Here is a 22,119-nt window from a genome sequence, read left to right as displayed (position 1 = left end):
TCTTCTTTTTTGTGGTTTCTCCCATTGGTTCTAATTCTTCTTTACAGCATGACTAATGTGAAAATGGGTTCAATATGAATGTATATGTAAAGCCTATATCAAATTTCACCTCATCTTGGAGTGGGAGGAGGGGAGAGATGGGGAAAAAATTTGAAACTCAAAATCTTATGGAAACATGTTGAAAACTAGAAATATTTTTTTTCAAAAAATGAGCTGCTATTCTAGTTGAGTATTTTATATCTTTCTGTATCTGTTTCTGGGCTTCTGAGATTTTTTTAATCCCTCCATCTTCTATACAGTGAAATATAGGCTGTCCTACCTATATACCTTCAGTGTGGGAGGTGGGACTCAGCTACCCATATTTGGGGAAACTTTGACACGAGCCAAATGGAAGTGCCACCTACATGAACTCCAAAGATCCTTATCCCAGCTTCTACTCCCACTGATAAATTGAGTCCCTAAAGCTTGGCTATGTCTCTGCTCAAGATTCTAAGGATAGCTCCAAGGGCTTGGTATAATTCTCTGATGTCATCAGCTCAAGGCTCCATGGCTCTGTGTTCACTTGCAAGATAATTAGTTGAAAATCATTTAGTCAGGCATCCTTAATTAGTTTTTAGAGACGAGTATTGACTGAGGTGTGTAATAAAAACAGTTGGTACAAAACATCCCCACAAAAGTCTGTGACACTCTTCCTCAAGTATGTACAAACTCCAAGGGAAATAGGCTCACCTTTGAAGAACAGGTACAGCAAAGGGCTAAGTAGTTTTGGGTTGTTGGAAGTCATTTTATTCCATACTTGGGGCACTCAAGAAGTTCCTTTGAGTGTCATGAATCTTTGGACAGTTTACCCTAAGTTTGTAATATAGACATTGTTGTCAGATGATCTAGGATGCCTACATGGGTCGCCAAGGGGAATAAGAAAATCCATCATTCTCTAGAGCTTTTAGAGCTAAATGAGCCTTCTCTACAAGATGGAATCAGCCTTAGTACTCACATCTTATTTGTACCTTTCGCCCCTCTGATTGGACCCTCTGACTGGAGGGCAGAGTCATGAACTCTAAAACCTCTATGTAAAGATAGGACCCAGTACAGTCTTGTCATTTCCTACCAGATGGGGCTTATCTTTTTATTTGTATATGTAGTCCCAGTGCTTACCACAGTTCTTGGCACATCACAACTGCTTAATAAATGTTGTTAACTGTTGGTAAGGGGGTGGTATAAGTATGAAAGCCTTACAAAAGTTAAAGTAGAAGCTTCTCCTCCCCTCAATCCCACCAGATGTTTCCTCTTCAGGAATGAGTTAAAAAGTCATTTTCTGGACACCCATTTCATCTAATTTGGTGCTTTTATACAGGACCTAGAGGGAATAATGAAACCCCCCAGACAGTTTTAACAGAACTCTTTTCCAGCAACATTTCACTACAACAAGAGCTTTTCAAATAATTTTCACACTTAGTCTTGGGGCCTATGATTAACTGATTGATCAGGACCTATTGTCATCTAATTAAGGTATCAAGGCTAAACTGGTGTGGATTGTAACTTCAGGTGGTAGTAATGAGCTATGAGCTAAAGAGAGATGAACTTTTAGTCATCCCCCAGAACAAACTTTGTTCATCTGATTCCAGAACCCAGGTGAGTGGGGTTCAGAGGGATGAAATATTATCCAAGGGTTATACGAATTTTCATGAAAGCATGGTTTCTTTTCTCATAGAACTTATATTCCAAAATAAGGACAATATACCAACACAGATAATAATGCATAAATGATACAGACATAAAATATGCCATACTAGTAGCTTAGTTGTTTTGGGGTTGCTAATATAAATACACTTTACTCACACATTCTGCATACCATGATATTTACCTGTCAAGGAATTGCCATCTTCCTCCCTTTGGTAAGTAGTGCACTAATGAATCCTCCTGGGAACATCTCAATAAATCTCTCTATGCTATATAATTCTTGATGTGGAAGAATAGGCAATTTCAGTTCTATTTCCAGTGGCTGTTTGGAAGATGCTAACAATATTAAAACTAATATTACCTTTCATCTCACTGGGCATGAACCATGTCTTTTCTATTGTCTGTTCATCACCTAGTGATAAATACAGTTTTTCTTACAATATCTAAGAAGAAATTCCGTTCTGTTTAAATCCTCTGCTCATTAAATAAGTCTCTCATGTATGGTGCTTTTCAATAAACATTGTACAAAAGATGTCTGGCTTTTATAAATTTGCTTATAAATATGATTAGGTACTCTGAAGTTAGAGAATCAAAACATTGTCTCAAATGCATTATTTACTGAAGGTGGTGGGTTTAGAGTAGAAAGAAACACAAGGGAGGGGGAGAATCACTTTTTCTACCTGCTTAGGAATCAACAGATAAATTCAGATGAGAACAATTGAAAATTGAAATCAGACAGATCACTGTCAACAGAATAAAGCACCCTTCATCTGACCTGCTACCATTTGGGGAATGTACAGCCTGAGTACTTCATAGAAGCTGAAAATTGGAAGGAGATGTGATTTTTTTAATATAATTTTGAACTCCCCACAGAGCACTTCACAGATATAATATTAAAATACTTCCAATAATAAAGAAGGGGAATATTTTACTCTTTTCTAAAGGTATTGTTTCAGGTCAGAGCAAGGGAAGAGTACTGCACAATGTGATGGAACAGGTAAGTTGATTGTGACAGCTCAACAAAGAGGGAATATGCTGAGATCAATTAAGATAAGATTTCATAAGTGGCAAGAGATGGCTGCTTTATTTCTGTGACCTCCTTGGGGAATTGGCTGCATGGATTCACAAATTCTGCAAGAAAAGAAGAAAGAAAAACTTCCTTTCAACCAAAAGCTATCCCATGGAATTTATTTTTTAAATTGTCTTATACAATATTTCCCTAACCATATAACTAGAGAAAGCTAAAGGATTTATAAAATGTATATATCTATGTAGTATTTTATATCTTTAAAAAGAAATTTTTATTTTTTCAGTTTTTAAGAAAGTATGACTTATAATGATAAACAGTAACTAGCTCTGCTTTGGGAAGGAAACATTGCTTATCATATAATTCAATTCAAGTTCCTTCTCTGCATCAGATGTTATTGATAAGCACAGGGGTTTCAGTCATGTCTGACTCTTTGTGATATCATTTTTGGGTTTCTCTTGGCAAAGATATTGGTATGGTTTACAATTTCAAACTTCTATAGCTCATTTTACAGATGAGGAACCTGAGGCAAACAGGGTTAAATGACTTGCCCAGGGTCATACAGCTAGTGAATTTCTGAGGCTAGATTTGAACTCAGGAAGATGAATCTTCCTGACTCCAGGCCAGGCATTCTATCCACTGTAACGCCTAGTGTAGGTGATACATAGACAAAAATGAAAAACCATCCCTGCCTTCAAACAGCTTATATTCTACTAGAGGAATACAACACATAAATATAAATAAACACAAGACAATTTGAGGTCGGAGAGAGAGCACTAAGAGCTAGGGAATCAGAAAAAAGCTTTGGGTAGGAAGTAGCACTCAAGTTGAACACTGAACAACTTTTAATATTCTAGGAGATGGAAGTGAGGAAAGAGTGAAGTCATGAGAGACAGCCAGTTACAGAGGCACAGTGAGATATGAATCTGAATTTTAAAAGGGAGAGAGACAGAAAGAGGGAGAGGGAGAGGAAGAGGAAGAGAGAAGGAGAGGAGGGAGGAGAGAGGAGAGGGGAGGGAAGGAGGGAAGAAGGAAGGAGGGAAGAAGGAAAGAAAGAAAGAAAGAAAGAAAGAAAGAAAGAAAGAAAGAAAGAAAGAAAGAAAGAAAGAAAGAAAGAAAGAAAGAAAGAAAGAGAAAGCTGAATTTGGAGAAGAGCAAAAAGGCCAGTTTGGTTACAATGACTCACATTCAAGAATTCAATGCAATAAACATTTCTGGACTTCACCATTGTGCATCAGCTATCATATCCCATATTATAATTGACATTCTCTTCCTCCTTTGGTGAGTTCTTCTCAGATCCTCCACTTTGAGGAAAACCTTCACATTTCCATTTCCTTCATTCTATAAACAAAAGCAAAAATACCTTCTTAATCATTGAATGAATAAAAAAAAAATTAAGCACTTACTTTCTGCCAAACACTGATCTGCAAAATAAATAAATAAATAAATGAAGATATTCCCTGACCTCGAGGGTCTTATATATTAATATGGGAAACATTATACATAAGGGCATAGTGGCCAGGGAAGGGTTTTTGTCTGATAAGTGGAGCCATAGGGAAGTAGAGTAACACTTTCATTCCAGAAACAATGCACAGTTGATTTAATCATACTTCTAGAACTAGAGATATGTGGTGGAGGATGGAGAGGATACATACTTGCATCCATCTGCTATTCCCTACCTTTTCTTCCCTTCACTGCTAAGCTTTTTGAAGTGCTTTACACTCAACCAATCAATTAATAAGCATTTTAAGTGATTAGAATATGTCAGGCTCTGAAGACACAAAGATAAAAATGAAACAGTCCCTGCCCTCAATTATCTGCTTATTGTCAAGATAACTTGTACATATAAAGATATATTCCATGTAAACTCTGAGGCATCCTCATCTCAAGTTCCACTGCCAAAAATGAGTCAGGTTCACAGAGGTAGGCTTGATACATCTCCCTGAAAAGCTCTGATGGTGCTCCTGATTGATATTGGCTCAAGACCTCACTAGTGTACCACTTTACCCCAGAAATATCCAATGAGAATGAATTTAGTCAATAAGTTTTTAACTAGGTTTTAGGGGAAAAAAATTTACTCACTTGGTATATTAAGAATAGTTGCTAAAAATCATCCACCCCAAAGATTGTGACATCCTCTTACTCAAATATCCCCAGATTCCAAGAGAAAGTTGGCCCAACATCAAAAGCACACATGGAAAGGGGTAACTTGCAACTCCTGGTGGTTGGAAGTCCTTTTCTCACATATGTGAGGAACTTAGGAAGTTTCCCATAAGCATAGTGTATTTACCTCCATTTATTCTTAATTCCCAATGCAGACATTAATGCCACCTAATCCAGGATGGTACTAGGATACCTATAGGAAGATGGAAACCACTGCTATCCCAGAAGAACTTTACTAGGAACACTAATGGGAAGATGAGAGATACAACATTGTCCAGACCCTTTGAAGTTGACATGATACTCCTCTGGTCAAGCTATATGTGAAGTTAGGAGGTGGAGGAGTCTTGGCCAAAGCTGAAGCTACAGCCAAGGCCTCTCCTACCTCTTCCTGGTGGTTTTTCCTTAGGGATATGCTAAAGAGTAACATTTAACTCAAATTTCTGGAATTCAAGACCCCCAAAGCCTCTGTCTGGTTCTAAGATATTTCCTTTTATAAAAATTTCTTAAGACTTGACTAAGTGTCTCATACATTTGTTTTGATTTATTCAAGTAGTTATTAATACTCTGTTCATGTATTATTTGATTGATTGAATCATGCAGTCTTTTACCAAGCAAAAGTACATATGTTTATGAGAGTGGAATAATCGATGGCCCCCAAACCTTCAAAAGTGTATATAGATTATAAACAGAGTGAATATAAGGTAGTTTAGGGAGGAAACACTAGTGTCTAGGGTATTAAAAGTATTCCATAAAGAATCTGAAGCTTTTTTGAATTTTAAACCAAACCAGAGATTCTAAGAGGTGGAATGAAGAGGGAATGTATTCAAGGCGTCAAAGACAGCCAGTGTAAAGGCAAAGAAATGAGATGGAGCATCAAGTGTTCAGAATTGCAAGTAGGCAAGTATAGCCAGTGTATGGAAGGGAATAATCTGTAAGAAAATAAGATAGGTAGATAGGGGAAAGGTTATGAAGAGCTGCCAATGCCAAAGGACTTCATATTTGATACTGGAGGCAATAGAGAGCTACTGGAATTTATTGAGTAGGGACAGGACATTGTCAGACATGTACTTTAAGATCACTAGAGCAGCTGTGGGGAGAATGTCTTGGAAAGGGAAGGGGCTTGATGAATTACCTATAAGGAACTCCTTGATGATGAGACTATGATGAGGCCTTGAGAATGAAGGACAAACCACAGCCTGTGAGTAGTACAAGCTATCTCACTGGGGACCCAACTGGCCAGTGCCCGTTGACCCTCTCCTCTCCTCTCTTTCCCTCTTCTCCCTCTCCCTCTCTCTCTCTCTCTCTCTCTGCCCCTTTCCTGAGGGTCCTCTGCCCAAATGAAGGTTAATGTAACCTTCAAATTAACCATCAAAATTAACCTTGAAGGCTGAAACCTACCTAGATATCTTGGGCTTTACTGGCTAGATTTCTTTCTTTAAGACCATTCCTTAAAGCCAAATTCAGTCTAGTTCACACTGATTGGCAAACAACAGATCTCTACCCAAGCACCAATAGATGGTTATTATTTGGGCCCAGATGGTTCAGAGTGAAGGTAAATAGTAATTCTTTCTCTTTTAGCCAGAAACCCTGAGGATCTTCTCCCAGTTTGATTGGGGGTGGGGAGGGAGGAATTAAAGAGGCCATTCCTTGGCTCACTTGTTAAATAGCCCTGATCACTGAATGGGTGTTGCCTCAGTCAAAGTGAGAACTCAGAAGGAAGTTATTTTAAAAAGGCCAAGGTTTTCCAATGCATCCTAGGCCATCTCCACTTGTCCTGATTTATATGCGGCCACTGGACCCAGATGGCTGTGGAGGAGAAAGTAAGGCTGGTGACTTTGCACAGCTCTCCCTTACTTAAAACCAATTCACTTGCAAGCCATGGCATCATCTTCCTGATGTTATGGTCCTCTTTGAGAATGAAGGACAAACCACAACCAAAGTGAGATGAGAGAAGTTGTAAAGGCCTGAATTAGAGTGGAGTCCTTGTGAGAAGAAAAGGAATCAGATGAGTCAGAGGTTATGGAGGAAGAGAAGTCAAATTTTGACAACTGAAAAGATAACAGAGAGAGTGAGGTGTCAATGACAGCGACAAGGTTGTGAAGCAAGGAGACTGAAACATTTCTGATACCATGAGCAGAAATAGGGAAGTCCAAAAGAAGGTAAAGCACTGGGGGGAAGGTGGTGAGTTTTGTTTTGTGTATGTTGAATTGAGTCCCTGTAAAATTTTAATTTGAAATGTCTAAAAGGCATTTGATGATATGCATTTAGGGTACAAAAGAAGGCTAGGAATGGATATAGATATCTGGAATGATCATTAAACCCATGGAAGCTGATAAGCTCACAAAATGAGAGAGTGTAGAGAGAAGGTTAAGGTCAGAGACTTCATCCACGTAAGATCATACATCCATATGGAAAATGAACCATCAGAAGGGAACGATAGGTATGATCAAAAATGTAGGATAACTAAGAGAAAATAGTGTCATAAAAACATAAAAAAGAAAAGAGTAACTGGGAAACAAGGTAGTCAATAGTGTAAAATGCTGCAGTGGGGTCAAAAGGTTGAAAACTGAGAGTCATCAGTTTGGGAAATCACTGATAACTTTGAAATGAGTAATTTTAATTGGATGATGAGACTGGATGCCATATGACAAAGGGTAAAGAAATGAGTGAGAGGATAGGAAGTGGAATAAATAATGTAGAAAGCTTTTTCTAGGAGATTGGCTATGAAAGGGAAGGGAGATTTTTGGCAATACCTAAAAGGTATGGCATAATACACTGAGGATGGTTTTTGTTTGATTTTAAGGACTGGAGAGACTAAGGTCTATCTGTAAGCAATAGGGAAAGAACAGGTAATTATATAGTAACAATATAATGGTTCCAAACAAAGAAAAAACTAGAACATTATCTGAACTGCACCAAAAAAGAGGGAAAAAACAAAGTAACTATAATATAAAACTCTATAGTATATTTGCTAAATACACATGATTGTATTTTCCCATAACTATTCAAATAGAAGGATATGCATAACAAAAGCAAAATAGAAGGCTAAGACCATAAAAACAAGATTAGAATGTTCAAAATTAAACCTTGTTTGTATCAAAATTTTATTTTTGTCAGATCTGATTATGGTTAAATATAATTCAATGGAAAACCATTTGCAAATAAACTTTTTTTTATTTTTACCCTTATTACAGCTATTGATAATGGCTCCTGTCATTCATTTAAATAGACTTCTATCAGAGTTGCAATTGCAAGTAGGTGTATTTACTGAACTTTATTCCTTGATACAATATTTAAGCATTGCAAAATATCATCATAAACATATTTGTAAAATGTAAACTTAGTTTCATTTACTAATGTCCATTATAAAGGAAAATCTTGAATTTCTTTGGGAAGATAAGTGAAGCTGAAATACAATTTATAAATTCATAAATATCTTATTGCACATTTTTAAAAGTCAAAACATGCTAAAATATATCCATTGATTTCTAAACCATCAGTTTCTAATATTTATGAATACTATTAATATACTTTACATCAGCATTCTTATATATCTTAAAACATTTTCCTAAATTATCCATTTCTAAAGTGGACAATTAATAGGATTAATCAATGTCAGGGAGGCTGTGGAAAGAAAGATATACTAATACTAAACTAAGAGAACAATAAATTAATCAAACAATCCTAGCAATTAAGAATTATGCTAAGGGACTAAAAAGTCTACACCCCTTGACTGAGAAATATCATGGTTGGGCATATATCCCCTTGAATCCTAAGATAGAAAGATAGTTCCATATGCAATGAAATGTTTATAGTAGTACTTTTTTAGTAGAAAAGTAGAAATAAAGCATATGCCCCTTGAATGGAAAATGGTCAAGGTGTGTTATAGGATTACAATGAACTATCACTGTGCTGTGATAAATAACTATGAAGGTCATGGAGAATCATGAGGATACTTATAAAAACTGATGTAAAATGACATAAGTAGAAGTAGGATGACAATATACACAATAACTATGACAAAGTAAGTGGGAAAAAAAACAATAAAAAATCTAAATTTGGACCAAACTTGGTCCTAAAGATGAGATATAGAAATGTGCCTCTATTCTTCTCAGAAGTGCAGAACTTTTGGATTTGGTTGAACTGTTGGTTAGTTTTGGTTAACTGGTTTGTTTGCTTTTTTACTATAAACCATAGCTCTGAGGGAAGAAGAAAATGAAAATATAATGAGAAATGAAGATAATATTAAAAACAAAATACGTCTCTCTATATATTTCAAAATCATCCAATTTCATGACTCACATTAAAAAATTTTAAGGTTATTTGTTTTTTTTTTCAACTAACAACACAATCCATTTTTACTCCTTCCCATCTTTCTCTAACCCATGGGGGGAGGGAAGGAAAGAGAAAAAAAAAGAAAACCTTTGCAACAATTATACACAGTCAAGGAAAACACATTTCCTTATTGGCCATGTCCAAAAACTATATGTCTCAGCATCCTTGGTTCATTACCTCATTGTCTGCATGTTAAGTGCCACACTTGACAGACAGCAATAGGGGACTCAGCGGATATAGCCTGAACTTGATGTTAGGAAGACATGAGTTGAAAACCAACCTCAGACTTTACTAGCTATTTGACCTCGGGAAAAATCACTTAATTTCTGTCTGCCTCAGTTTCCTCAGTTGTAAAAATGGGAATAATATTAGCACCTATCTCCTAAGGTTGTTGTGAGGGATCTAATGAGATAACATTCATAAATTTCTTAATGCAGCTCCTGGTACATAATAGGTGCTAAGTACATGCTTGCAATCTCCCTTCCTCACTTCTTCTAGAAGCAACTTTTTTCTTTAAATTATGAACTCCTTGAGGGCCAGGAATATCTTTTGCCTCTTTTTGTAACCATAGCACTTAGCACAATGTCTTTTCTAATTAATCATTATTGTCAGGGAGAGCACTAATAATTGGGAGACTCAGGAGAGACTTCTTGTAGAAGGCAGACATTCTATCTAGTGCATTCATCAGAAGAAAAATCTAGAACATGCACTGAAAATGAAAAATTATCTGAATCCACAATGAACAAGGGTCAAACTACCTGGATTTGCCTTTGGGAAAATGCAGTATTTTTAATGACTTCAAATTTCACCGTGCAATAAAGCCCAGCTCTGTAATGACAGCAAGGTTCCAGTAAGGTTGGTTGTGAATAATGAAATGTTATAATATCTGAAGAACTGAGATTAAAGATCTTCCACAGGGCCATGGATCAGTGTATGCTTGATGGTAGCTGATTACAACATACTACCAGTAATTATGAAAGGAAAGAAGTGATATAAGTAATGTCATCAGAGAAATGGTCAGAATCAGCAAATGTGGCCAGAAAAAAATATCATTAAATCGTGTGGCAAACACTGAAAGTAAAGGTTATATCATTCCATAAAATGCAAAGAGAATATTAAGAAGGCTCCCAACACATTAGATGTTTGGTAAACTTAAGGAAGGGCATGAATGAGAGATGGACAGCATAGGAAGAGAGGAAAGGTTACAATCTTCATCATTAGATAGAATATCCATACTAATGAGATCATGGCTCCATTACAACACTGCAGTATAATTCTACTATCAAGTGTATGCAGTGGTAACAAGTCTAGAGTTGGTCATGATTTTTTTACTCTTAAAAGTTTATCTAACAAAACTAATGTGTACCTGTCTGCACATTTGTGAACTTTCATTTTTGATTGAATACTTCCCCCATTTCAAAGACTTTTAAGGTAAACTGTCACCTTACTAAAATAATCTGGGCCATTGTTTAGAGAATAATAATAGCTGGTACTTAACATGGCATTTTAAAAGTTACATAGGGGCAGTTAGGTGTTACAGTGGATAGAGCACTGGCCCTGAAGTCAGGAGGACCTGAGTTCAAATCTGGCCTCAGACCAAACACTTGACACTTACTAGCTGTGTAACCCTGGGCAAGTCACTTAACCCCAATTGCCTAAAAATTTAAAAAAAAAAGTTGCATAAAAGGAATTGGAAAGTGAAGGGGTGCTTATCAGTTGGGAAATGGCTGAACAAGTTAGGTTATATGAATGTAATGAAATACTATTGTGCTATAAGAAATGATGAGCAGGTGGATTTCAGAAAAACCTGTAGACATACATGAACTGAGGCAAAGTGAAGTGAGCAGAACCAGAAGAATACTGTACACAGTAACAGCAACATTGTTCAATGACCAGCTATGATTGACTTAGCTCTTCTAAGCAATACAATGATACAAGACACTTCCAAAAGACTCATGATGGAAAAGGCTATACATATCCAGAGAGAGAACTGATGATGTCTGAATGTAGATAGAAGTATACTATTTTTACTTTTTTTTTCTTTTTTTTTCTTTTGGCTTCTTTCTTCTTTAACAGCATGGCTAATATGGAAATGTTTTACATTATTGCATATATACAACCTATATCAAATTGCTTGGTTTTTAGAGAGGGGCAACGAGAGGAAGAGAGGGAACTCAAAATTCATTTAAAAAGAATACTATTAAAATTCTCTTTACATATAACTGGAAAAAATAAAATACTATCAATTTGTCAAAACTAGAAAGTGAAAAAAATTATAAAAAATTTTATGTACCTTATCTGAGCTCAACATCAATACTACAAGTCTTATTCATCTTTTAAATTTGAATAAACTGATGATAAATTATATAACCTTCCTATATTCACAAAGCTAGTAAGGGTCAGAATCATGATTCAAAGTTAAGTACAAGTCCTGTCAACCTTCCACTATCGCACATTGCCTCTCCAAAAAACTAGTGAAGTTCACTACAAGTGTAAGATGGCAGTAGTAGGCTTGTATTAGCTAGTGAAAGCTGATTGTTAAATTTTCCCTGTGAGTATTTAGACCTCAGAAATGGCCAAATGCTACAAAATCAGGGCTTGATATATTATTTTCTTAATTGTCTAGAGTCTAGACAATTAAGAGAATACATGCTAGATTTGAGGAAGTGATTGAGAAAATGTTAATAATGCACATTAAACTTAATACCTTTTTCCCACAGAGAGCCATTTGTTAAACATCTACCAGAATACTTCTGCATGAATGGCTCTCTGCTTTTTGATGTATTTGAAGTTTTACTGATATTATTAACCTTTTGATATTATTGTCAATTGTTCTACTCCCCCAAGAGATAATAGATAGTATTTGTATACTGGTCATTTTGTAGGAACTTAATAGTATAATAATCCACTTTATCCTAAATCTGCTGTCACTTTACTCTGCACTAGTAACTGATCTTCTTACTCCTGTGATTACCAGGAAACATGTCCTCTACACATAGTGCTATTTACCTCTAATGTCAATGACAATATCTCAATAATGTGCTTCTTACCTGTACTTATATTTTTATTAGAAATTTGACTGTGTCAATTAATTTATTTGGAAACTTCTTCAGCCAGTGATTTAATTTTCCACCACCAGACTTAAAATGATTAAAATAATAAATTGAACTTTCTTTCTCTTCAAAATATTTTATTTCTCAAGTTGTCATTAAATTAAATTGAACTTTAAATTGCAAGAATCAGATTAAGTAAAATTGTATTGAATAGCTAGACTGAGATATATTTCTTTATAAGGATGACTCATTCTTGGCAAATGTCATCATTTGTAATAGGCTAGCAAATGGCCAGAAAGATCCTCTCTTTAATTCTTCAAATGGGGGAAGTTAAGATACTATTATTTTTTAAGTCAACTAGCATTTATTAAGGACAGATAGGTGGCATGGTGGATAGAGTGCCAATCCTGGTGTCAGAAAGACTCATCTTCCAGATGTCCAAATCTGGCCTCAAGACACTAGATGTGACACTGGGCAAGTTGATTAACTCTGTTTGCCTCAGCTTCCTTGTTTGTAAAATGAAATGGAGAATGAAATGACAAACCACTACAGTATCCTTGCCAAGAAAACTCAAATGGGGTCATAAAGTGTTAGATATGACTGAAAATTGACTGAACACCAGAAAGCATTTATTAAGCAGCTACTATATATGTCAGTCTAATGCAGAGCTGTCCAATGTGTGCCTCTTGGGTCACATGTGACCCACAACACTCCTAAGTGGGCCCAATTCAGATGAAAATGTAATTGGGAAACAGTTAACAATATAAACAAAACTACAATAAAACATAAATAATATCACTACGTGGTTTTATGTCAATGTACAGCTCAAAGGCAGTGTAGTTTAGTGGCCCCTGATTCTATTTTGATTTGACACCACTGGTCTAATGGAAAGACCACATGCACACATACATATGTACATACAAGTTACATAAAGGAGGGCTGTCAAAGGTTGCTTTCATGTAGGACTTCAGCTAAGACTTGAAGGGAATCTGGGGTTAGCACTGAAGTGCAATAGCTCATACTTTGACATGATCTATATTTTATGAAGTATTGTCCTCATGTGTTATTTAACCCTAAGGGGTATATAGTACAAATATTATTGTCCTCATTTACATATGAGAAATATCAGAGAAAATAAGTATCTTGTTCATAATATAAAAACATTGAATTGACGCCAAGGGAAGCATGGAACATTTGAGATGCTATCTGTGAGGGTATCATCTAGTAGTGGGACCAAAGAGTAACAGCTCACATTTTGACATGATTTATAATAGATAAACATTTTCTTCAGAAGACCCCAAATTTGTATAGTATGTAGTACAAGTATTTTTATCTCCATTTCACAAATGAAAGTACTGGATTAAAAAGAAATAAAATTCCTTTTCCTCAATATGGAAAGGTTAAGGTGATGATAGGAAATTGTTATTCTGATATTCAAGAAAGGGAAGGAAATGGTGTTCACAAACTGTAGGCCAATTAGCTTGACCTCAAATCCTAGGAAAATCTAACAGCATATTAAAAGAATCCTATGTGGAAATTTAGAAAAGATTTTGATACTAAGGGGGTAACATGTCCCTATGATATGATAAAATCTCCCTAATCTCATTTTTTTAATAGAGTTATTAAAGTATCAGACCAGTAATCTAGGGCTTTAGTATGAGACAATATCCTGACATGGCAGTCACAGAAACTAACACAATCTTTTACTATATCAACAATGCATAGTTTTTAGGACAATGAAGGTGATCATGGTGGTGTATGCTGTCCTGCTGACATCCTGTCTTGAGAATTATGTTTATTTTTCTAAATGACTAGGAAGAGTATGCACAGGGTATATCATGTCCATACTGACTTTAATAAGGAGTAGACTAGACTTTATGTCAAACAAAAGTAGCCTGACTAAAATGAGGATATTTAACCTGGTGAAGAGAAAACTTATAAAGGATGTAATGTTATAAAATGGAGAATGATTAGTTTTGTTCTCCTTGTTCTCACAGGCAAAAACTATCCATTTGATCCAATGAATTGGCAAACATTTAATAAGCACCAATACAAATACAAAGAATGAAACTCTTTTATTTGCAATAAGCTTAAATTCTAATGGAGAAAACAAGTATATATAAAAAGATATGCAGTATAAATAAAACATAATATATACACCAAAGTAAATAAATACAAGGAACTATGGGGGAGTGCTCTAGCAGTTGAAGCAATCAGGGAAAACTTTTTGTAAAAGATGGAACCTGACCTGCCATCTTAAAGAAAGAGAGGGACTGAGGCAAAGAGTCTAAGTGACTTGCCCAGAATAACATAGCTAGTAAATTTCTAGTCTAGATTTCAACTCTGGTCTCCCTGATTCCAAGCTCAGTATTCTATCACTATATATCACCTAGGTAGAGATGAGTTAAACCCATGAGAGCTAATAATAGGTTAGAAAGAGAGAAGGTATAGAGGGAGAACAGTTGCAGACAAGCAGATATCAGACCAATGGAAGTGAAAAAATATTAAATACTGCGAGCTTTACAAAAGAGAAATAGACTACCTTGGAGCTAGTGGGTTCCCTGTCACTGGATGTTTTTAAAGAAAAACTGGTGTAGATCAACCTAAAGAAATTAGAGAAGTAAGAAAAAGGTAATTTTTCACAACTGTAAACAGGGGAACAGTTGATAACTAAACAAGATATAGAAATCATAACAGAAGATACAATAAATGATTTTAACTACATCAAATTTTAAAGCCTTTTTGAACTTACAAACAAGTGTAGCTAAAATGAGAAAGAAAAGAGGTAATTAAAAAGACAGTATTTGCAGATCATTTCTTTGTTTGGGGTCTAATTGCTATGATACATAAGGAACTGACTCAAATTTATAAGAATAAGAGCTGCTCCACAACTGTCAAATTACCAAAACATATGGAAAGGCATTTTTATGAGGAAGAATTCCAAGTTATCAATAGCTATATAAAAATATCCTCCAAATCACTAATAATGAGAAAAATGCAAATTAAAGCAATTATGAGGTTCTATCTCATAGCACTGAATTGGCAAAGTTGATAAAAAAGGGAAAATAACATGAGGTAGGGGCTGTAGGAAAACAAGTACTTTAAGGACCATTGGTCAAACTGGGAATTATTCTACCCATTGTGGAAAGAAATTTGGAATTATGCCCCAAAAGTTACTAAACTGAGCATATCCTTTGATTCACCAATATCAGTGTTTTGTCTATGCCTCAAACAGTTCTTTCTGTGGTGGCAAAAAAAAAAAAAAATTGAAAGTAAAGATGCTCCCAAAAATTAGGGAGTGGATTAACAAGTTGCAGCATGCAAAAAATGGAATAATGTTGTACTGTAAGAAGTTAGAAAAAGGATGATTAAAAACACATAAGGAAGGATGGTATGAACTAGTGCAGGGTCAAGCACAAACCAGAACAATTTATCCTATAACAACAACATTGTAAATACAAACAACTTTGAAAGCCTTGTATTAATGCAATGAACAGCCATGATTTCAAAGTACAAATGGCGAATCATGCTACCTACCTCTTGACAGAGGTGAAGAACTCAGCATGCATAATGAAACTTAATTTTTGGATGTGGCCAATGAAACAATTCAGGTTTTGGGTTTCTTTGGTTTTTGTGTGTGTGTGGTTATTTTTCTCTCACTTTTTTTTCTTGGTTGACTGTATCTTTGTCACAAGGGTTTTCTTTTTCTTTCTGTAAAGAGGGAGAAGTGGGATGAAAATAGATTTTTGTTGATAAGAAAAATATTTTAAAAAGTAAGAGATTATATGATCATTTATGGGGGATTCTTTTCACAGGGATTCTTCGGAGTTAGACAAAGTAGTTTTTGAAGGTCCTTCCAAACTCTGAGATTCTATGATTCTGTGAATCCAACCTCTGTACCCGGATACCATATATCTTTCATTCATTTTTCCCTTTTAACATTTAGCTTTCTCAGGGCGGAGCCAAGATGGCAGAGTGAAAGCAGTGACTTGCTTGAGCTCTCCCCCAAACCCCTCCAAATACTCATAAAAAATGGCTCTAAACAAATTCTGAAGCAGCAGAACTCACAAAAAGACAGAGTGAAGCAAATTTCCAGCCCACAACATCCTGAATGATTCATCAGAGAGGTGTATCTTGCCAGGCTGGGAGTGCAGAGCAGCACAGCATGGGCAAGCAGGCCACAGCAAGCCTGGAGCAGTCCTCAGAGGACTGAATCTTGGGCAGCTGTGGATGTTTCCAGACTTCTCAATCACAAATGCCAAAGACAACTTAGAAGGTCAGTGGGAAAAGTCTGTTTCTGTGGTGCGGAGACAGGAAGGCCGGGTCTCAGCTCCATTCCCCAAGACCTTGGCCACAGGGATGGAGGGGAGCTGCTTCCTGAGCTTCCAGCCCATAGACTGAGGGGGAATCCAGTGGCTGATCAGAGAGGGATTGCAGGGATCTCTTTGCAGTGCTGATGCAGGAATCTCTTGCTTTGCTCATGTTTGGATCTGGGTCACAGTTCTGGGATGCAGTGCTGGGGTGAGGAGGAGTGCTGGCATGGTGGAGCTTGTAGTGGCTGTGGAGAGAAACCCCTCATCACAGTTACAGGACAGTAAGGAGTACTTGTGGTCACAGGCCAGAAGAGGAGTAAACACCTCGCCCCTTATCATATCACCTTACAAGAACTGAACATTTACATATCCCTACAAGTATCTCTGAAAACAGCTGTACAAACCCCCTGAAGCTTGGGACAGTACACTCTCCACACTGGAAGCAGATTCATACCTTAACAAAGAGTTGAAAACTCAAGTAATTGGCTGGAATCATGAGCAAGCAGCGCAAAAAGAGTCAGACTATATTATCTTACTTTGGTGAAAAAGAAAATCAAAACATACAATCAGAAGAAGACAACAAAGTCAAAGCTCCTACATCCAAAGCCTCCAACAAAAATATGAATCAGTCCCAGGCCTTGGAAGAGCTTAAAAGGGATTTTGAGAAGCAAGTAAGGGAAGTAGAGGAAAAACTGGGAAGAGAAATGAGAGTGATGCAAGAAAATCATGAAAAACAAGTCAACAGCTTGCTAAAGGAGACCCAAAAAAATACTGAAGAAAATACCACCTTAAAAAATAGCCTCACCCAAATGGCAAAAGAGGTCCAAAAAGCCAATGAGAGAAAAATGCCCTAAAAGGAAAAATTGGCCAAATGGAAAAGGAAGTCCAAAAGATTACTGAAGAAAATACTTCCTTAAAAATTAGAATAGAGTAATTGAAGCTAGTAACTTTATGAGAAATCAAGACACTGTAAAACAAATCCAAAAGAATGAAAAATTAGAAAACAATGTAAAATATCTCATTGGAAAAAGGAACTGACCTGGAAAATAGATCCAGGAGAGAGAATTTAAAAATTATTGGACTATCTGAAAGCCATGAAAAAAAAAGAGCCTAGACATCATCTTTCAAGAAATTATCAAGGAAAACTGCCCTGATATTTTACAACCAGAGGGCAAAATAGGAATTGAAAGAATCCACCAATCTCCTCCTGAAAGAGATCCCCAAAGAAAAACTCCTAGGAATGTGGTAGCCAAATTCCAGAGTTCCCAGGTCAAGGAGAAAATATTATAAACTGCCAAAAGGAAACAATTCAAGTACTGTAGAAACACAATCAGGATAATACAAGATATAGCAGCTTCTACATTAAAGGACTGCAGGGCATGGAATATAATATTCTGGAGGGCAAAGGAGATAGGAGTACAACCATGAATCACCTACCCAGAAAAACTGAGTATAATCCTTCAGGGGGGAAAATGGTCATTATGTGAAATAGAAGACTTTCAAGCATTCTTGATGAAAAGACCAGAGCTGAACAGAAAATTTGACTTTCAGTACAGGACTCAAGTGGAACATGAAGAGGTAAAGAGGAAAGAGAAATCATAAGAGACTTATTAAGATTGAACTGTTTACATTCCTGCATGGAAAGATGATATTTATAACTCATGAGATGTTTGTCAGTATTAGGGTAGTTGGAGGAAAAAAATTATATGTATGTATGTATGTGTAGGTAGATAGACAGGGGGCACAGGGTGAGTTGAAGATTAAGGGGTTTTATCTGGAGAATAAAACTAAGGGATGAGAGAGGATTATACTCAGAGAAGAAGAAAGGGAGAGGTAGAATGGGATAAATTATCTCACAAAAAAAACAGAAAAGTCTCTTAACGTGGAGGGGAAACGGGGGAAGGTGAGAGGGAATGAGTGAATCTTATTCTCATAGGATTTGGCTTAAGGAGGGAATAACATACACATTCAGTTGGGTATGGAAATCTGTCTTACCCTACAGGAAAATATGGGGAGAAGGGGACAAGAGAGCAGGGGGATGATAGAGAGGAGGGCAGATAGAAAGGGGGTAATCAGAAGTAAATACTTCTGAGGAGGGACAGGGTCAAAAGAAAGAACAGAATAAATGGGAGGGCAGGATAGGATTAAGGGAAATAGAGTTAATTTTTCACAACATGCCTACTATGGATGTGTGTTGCATAACTGCACATGTACAACCTGTATTGAGTTGCTTGCCTTTTCAATGAGGGTGGGTAGGGAGGGAAGAAAAGAGAAAAATTAAACCTAAAGTTTTAAAAACATGTTTAAAAAAATGTTTTCACATGCTACTGGGAAATAAGAAATATGAGAAATGGGATACAGAAGTCTATCCTGCCCTACAGGAAAATAGAAGGGGAAGGGGATAAGAGAAGGGGAAAGAGATAGAAGAGAGGACAGACTAGGGGAAGGGATATTCAGAATGCATGCCATCTTGAGGTGGGGGGGAGGGGTGAGAAGGGGTGAAAATTTGGAACTCAAAAACTTGTGGAAGTGAATGTTGAAAACTAAAAGTAAATAAATTTATATTAAAATAATTTTTAAAAATGTAGCTTTCATTTTATTTTTATCTACATTGACTCTGAGGTCTCTTGCAACTGGGAAATTTTTTGAATCTCTGTCAGTTCACCTTAATCTTTCTCTTTTGTAAACTCTTATGGATGGTACAATCTGTTCCACAAAATTTGACATTTGATCATTCAGTCTTTTATTGTTCTCTGTTTTTTTTTCCCATTTAGAGAGGACTTGTCTTTCCAGCTAGATAATAAATGCTAAGATCAAGGACTGTCTTACACTTGTTTTACACTTCTCTTAGTGTCTAGTACATGGTTGGAGATGTGAGGGAAATCCATTAATTACTCATTGATAAATAATATTTTTTGCAATATAAACATACTTGGCCAACTATGAAAATATGGTGTTACTTGAAACAGTGTAATAAATGACATTTATTCTATATTTATATCATTTAGTCTTTCTCTTGCATGATTGTCCAAACCATGTTACATAGAAATTTCACCACCTGAACCCTACTAGCCAGGTTCTTGGTTGTAATCCTATCTCCTTTGCCCTCCAGAATATTATATTCCATGCCCTGCGGTCCTTTAATGTAGAAGCTGCTAAATCTTGTGTTATCCCAATTGTGTTTCCACAGTACTTGAATTATTTCCTTCTGGCAGCTTGTAATATTTTTGCCTTGACCTGGGAACTCTGGAATTTGGCTATGTGATTAAGAAAATTCATTCCATCTTATAGAACTTTCTCTCTTGGTCCTTTCACTGAAACCTGGAACACTCCTGAGTAGCCTGAGTCAAGGCCACCATTTCCATTACGGGGTTCACTTTGACTCGTAACTGTAACTCACTCAACATATTTCTTGTTTCCCCTCCTCAACTCTAGATTCTCTTTCTACTGCCAACATACTGCAACCTCATTTCCTTTGAGGTTCATACAATCCACATTTCTTCCCCAGTCTACATTCTGGTACCTACTATTTATTGATTCCTAGGACATTCCCCCTGCTTTCTCAAGTAGTTCAGTACCTGACTCATAGTCTTCATTTTCCAAATTATGCCTTGCTTCTAAGGAATCTCAATATACACAATGATGATTCATCAAATAGACTAACTTCCCTGTTCCTCAATCTCCTCACCTCCCATTGCTTACTCTTAGATGCTACTTCTGCTACATAGTAAAGATGGTCATAACCTTAATCTTGCTATCAGTCAAACATTTTACAGTTATGTTTCAAAACCTCTGTTTTTCTTTTATATGTTCTACTCTTTTTTTCTCTCTCCCTATGTCTTTTTCAACTTAAACTCTTTATCTTCAACATTAACTCTAATCCTTCTAAATCTCAAATACTATCCCTCAATACTCATCACTCCTCATGTGGCTAAGATTTCCTAGCTTGCCAATATTGGTATATTGGTGAACCAGGAAAACTTCTATATACTATTCTTAGATCCTTGTATCTTTGTTCTCCATGCCTGCTCTCTCTCTCAGCCTTCTATAAAGTTGCACATTAATCAATTATACATACAATAATTATAATAATTAGGTAAGGACAATGGAATAAAACTAAAGGAAGAGAGACGAGTGGCCATCTAATCTAAGCCCATTATTTTACACGTGGAGAAAATGAGGGTCAGAATGGTCAAGTGACTTGTCCAATGTCACAAAGGTGGTAGGCATCAGGTACAGCATTTGAACCAATGTAATATGATGGAGGATGACTCTTTTAAGGTATTCTGCTTTGAATTATTTTATGAAGTTAAAAATTCCTCTGTAAATAACCTGATTTAACCATTTCTTAAATTCATATCTTCAGACCTTCAATTTGGTTAAAATAGAACATACCTGTTAACTTAATGTTCCACTGAAACTAAAACTCCTTCCATAAAACACTTACCTCAAATACCCACAGAATTATTGGATTTTAGGGCTAGAAGGCACCCCAGTGATCATTTGGTCTAAGTCACATATTAAAAAGAATTTTCTTTACAGTATGCTTAATAAAAAAAATACTAATTATGCTTTACAATTTACAGTTAATGGAACCCACTACTGTCTGAGGCAGCACATTCCACTTTCCAATAGGTCTAATTGTTAAACACTTGTTGTTGTTGTCTTCCTGACATCAAGCTTAAGTTTGTCTAGATGTTTCTACCATTGCTCCTAGTTTGTTTGTTTTTTACCTCTGAGGCTAATAACAAAAAAGTTAACCTTAATCATTATTCCATATGATAGCTCTTCAAAAAAAAAATTGCTATCATATGCCTTCTGATTCTTCAGTCCAAACATAATCAAAATGGTTCTTATAAGACATGAACTTACAGAAATTCCTAAGTTCATAAGATAGAACACTAGAACTGGAATGAAAAAGACAAGTTTAAATGTGCCCTCAGACACTTACTAGTGACTAGAGACTTAGTCACTTACTGTAACCTTAAAGAAGTCACTTAACCTGCTTGCCTCAGTTTCCTCAACTCTAAAATGGAGATCATGATAGCATCTACCTCCCAGTATTGTTGTGAGGGTCACATGAAATAATATTTGTAAAGCTCCTAACACAGTGACAAGTCCACAGAAGGACTTAAATGATTATTTCCTTCTTTCCTTTTATTTTTTTTTTCATTTTCCTGGCTACCTATTCTGGATCCTCTCCAGCATATTAATGTCCTTCCTAAAATGTAGTGGACAGAATGAAGTCAATACTCTGGATTTGGTGTTACTTGACCTGAATACTGCAAGATTATCACCTTCTTATTTCTTATACCATGACCTGCATAATATAGCCAAGATCACAGTAGTTTGAGATCTGGAAGTGCAATCCCACCATCATTCTGATTACTTTCCATCATTTCCATTGATAGTATACAACTTTTCTTTCTCTAAACTATTTTTGCTATTTTTGTCTAGATCTTTAAAGTATCTTTTTTTGTAGTTTAATTGATGCAGAATTGAAATATTAGTTAACTTTGGCATTATTATCATCTTTACAGGAATGGAC

This window comes from Phascolarctos cinereus, unplaced genomic scaffold, assembly GCF_003287225.1.
Source record: "Phascolarctos cinereus isolate Bilbo 61053 unplaced genomic scaffold, phaCin_HiC Scaffold_5;HRSCAF=322, whole genome shotgun sequence".
Taxonomy (NCBI): Eukaryota; Metazoa; Chordata; class Mammalia; order Diprotodontia; family Phascolarctidae; genus Phascolarctos; species Phascolarctos cinereus.
Note: the sequence above shows the minus strand (reverse complement) of the source record.